General features: G+C 41.5%; 1 non-coding gene across 1 annotated transcript; it reads left to right on the top strand.

Annotated features, from left to right (window-relative positions):
• The first annotated feature begins 1,573 nt into the window (after positions 1-1,573).
• Positions 1,574-1,770, top strand: LOC142841924 (U2 spliceosomal RNA). Its single transcript, XR_012909156.1, has one exon. It is a non-coding gene; the product is annotated as a U2 spliceosomal RNA (small nuclear RNA).
• The last annotated feature ends 1,461 nt before the right edge of the window (positions 1,771-3,231 follow it).

The raw sequence follows: 3,231 nt of genomic DNA on the forward strand, positions 1-3,231 counted from the left end.
CATCAAGGAAATGCAAATCAAAACAATTTTTTGAGATACTATCTTACACATGTCAGAATGGCTTAAGATCAAAAATGCTGATGACAGCTTATGCTGGAGAGGGTGTGGAGTAAGGAGCACGCTCTTCCATTGCTGGTGAAGTACAAACTTGTACAACCATTTTGGAAATCAGTATGGTGGTTTCTCAAAAAAATGGGTATCATCCACCTCAGGACTCAGCAATTCCACTCTTGGGCATATACCCAAAGGATGCGCATTTATACCACAAGGACATTTGTTCAGCTATGTTCATAACAGCATTATTCACAATAACCAGAACCTGGAAACAACCTAGATGCCCCTCAGCTGAAGAAAGGATAAGGAAAATGTGGTACATTTATACAACGGAGTCCTATCAGCAGTAAAAGACAATGAAATCTTGAAATTTCCAGGCAAATGGAGAGAACTAGAAAAAAACATTCTGAGTGAGGTAACCCAGACCCCATAAAGACAAACATGTATGTACTCACTAATAAGTGGATATTAGACATAGAGCAAAGGATAGTCAGACTATTCTCCATGATAACAGAGAAGCTAGATAACCAAGAGAGAACCCTAAGACATACATGGATTCCCCCTGGGAAGAGGAAATAGGCTATATCTCCTGAGTAAATTGGAAGAGGTAATGGAGGGCAGAAGCGAAGCGGGAGGAGAAAATAGGAGGGGTAGGAGAATTGAGGGGGCCATTATGGGGTTAGCAAGAAATCTGGCAGTAGGGAAATTCCCAGGATTCCACAAGGATAACTCCAGCTAAGAATCTAAGCAATAGTGAAAAGGGTGCGTAACTGATCTTCCCCTCCAATCAGATTGATGACTACCCTAATTGTCATCATAGAACCTTCCTCTAGCAACTGATGGAAGCAGATTCAGAGATCCACAGCTAGGCACTGGGCTGATCTCCCAAAGTGCAGTCAAAGAGAGGGAGGTGCAATAATATGAGCAAAAGAGTCGAGACCATGATGGGGATACTCATAGAAACAGCTGACCTGAGCTAGTGGAGCTCACTGACTCTGGACTGACAGCTGGGGAACGTGCATAGGACCAAACTAGGCCCTCTGAATGTGGGTGACAGTTGGTGCTTGGGCAGACTCTGTGGCCACTGGCAGTGGGACCAAGATTTATCCCTAGTGCTTGAACTGGCTTTTTGGAGCCCATTCTCTTTGGAGGGATTTCTTGCTCAGCCTAGATACAGGGGAGAGGGACTTGATCCTGCCTCAATTGATATGACAGACATTGTTGCCTCCCCAGGGGAGGCCTCACCCTCTCTGAGGAGTGGATGGGGGTTGAGGTGGGAGGAAGGTGGGGGGAGTGGGAGGAGGTGATGGTGTGGGAACTGGCATTCGTGTGTAAAATGAGAAAAGATTGTTTAAACAAACTATTAATCCTTTAATCCCAGCACTCGTGAGGCAGCAGCAGGCCGATCTCTGTGAGTTCGAGGCCAGCCTGGTCTACATGAGCTAGTTCCAGGACAGGCTCCAAAAGCTACAGAGAAACCCTGTCTTGAAAAACCAAAAAAAAAAAAAAAAACCTATTAATCACTTTTCTGCCTTTTGCCTAACATGAAATATACAATGTCTGTTCTTTAAAGTTTAACATCTTGTATGTCCTGTGTCCAAGGACAATAAATGAAATGGATTTTTGGAGCTTGGAGATGATATAAGATTTGTTCCAACCACTATATACATACAGTGATCTAACTTTTACATAGCCTCTAGGACTGGTCTCCACTCTGGTTCAAGGATGGAGGTTTAGATGGCAAAATATAAGGGAGATATGTTCTGTAATTCTTTTGGGTTTGCATTTATTTATTGTTGTGTGTCTGCGTTTGTGCCACAGGGAGTTTGTAGAAGTCAGAGGAACTTGAAAGAGCTCATCATCTTCTATTATGTGGATTCTGGGGTTCACTCTTAGGTCTTCAGGCTTTGTATTAAATACCTTTACCTGCTGAGGCATCTCATTGGACTCTGTAATTCATGGTTACTGAAAAACAATCTGATTTAGGGACCTGGGCTTTAGTTTGTAGATGTATTCTTTTCAGCACATAAACAAATGCTCAGATATTTGGAGCCGTGCCAGTGAGATGGTTCAGCAAGTTAAGATGCTTGTTAAACCTGACAACCCGAGTTCAATACCCAGAATACACAGAAAGGGGGAAGGAGAGAACGACTCTTCTGACCTCACATGTGTACCACGGTGTCATGGCCACACATGCCAAACACATAAATACATTAAAAATAAATAAAATGAGCATCAAGGAGCTGGGGGGGGGGTGGGCAGAGAGCACTTGCGGCTCTGGTAAAGGCCCACATGGTACGTCACACACTTCGGTGACACCAGTGCCATATGATCTGACACTTCCGACTCTTTGGCACTGGGTATGCACATGGCACATATACAGACATGCGGGAAAGACCTAGAGAATAGAAATAAAACCTTATTTGCATGTCTTAATTTTTCTGAGACAGGGCCTTCCTATGTAGACCATCTGCTTCTGTCTCCTGAGTGCTGGTCCACATTAAAGACCTGAGAGCCATACTCAGCAAAATAAATAAACCATTTTTAAGATCAATAAAATAAACACATAAAATAAAACTTTAGAGACAAACTACTACTTAGCATGTTCTAATCTGTGTCTTTTCAGCTAGATATGCACCACTGAAAAACCAAGGCATCATGTATGGAACCATTAGAATTTCAGTTTTCACTTTGATATTGTTATTCCTTATTATAATTTTCTAAAGATTATTAAAAATTTAAGAAAGCCACATGGCATCTTCTTACTATAATTTCCTGAAGACTATTAAAAATTTAAGAAGGAAATGAAAGGAGGGGAGGAAGTGGAAATTTTGAATGGTATTGTTTATAAAGCAATAAAAATTTAAAAAATAAATGGTGCTGACGCCAAAAAAAAATTCAAGAAGGTCACATGGTATCATAAAAATAGAAAATCGACAGCCTTTCCATTTAGTAACCATATACCAATGAGGTAATAGCAAATTTTAAATTGTTTGAACCGAAAATGAAGACAGGCTGTCATGTGTACTTTGCAAGGTTTCAAAGGACATATGTGTATGAAATAGCCACATGTGTTGTTAGAATAGCCATCATCTGTCTCTCCTCCTCTTTCAGAATGGGTCTTGCCACGAAGTGCAGGCTAGACCCTAATTCTCAGTGATCCTCCAACCCTCTAGC

This window comes from Microtus pennsylvanicus, chromosome X (genome assembly GCF_037038515.1).
Source record: "Microtus pennsylvanicus isolate mMicPen1 chromosome X, mMicPen1.hap1, whole genome shotgun sequence".
Taxonomy (NCBI): Eukaryota; Metazoa; Chordata; class Mammalia; order Rodentia; family Cricetidae; genus Microtus; species Microtus pennsylvanicus.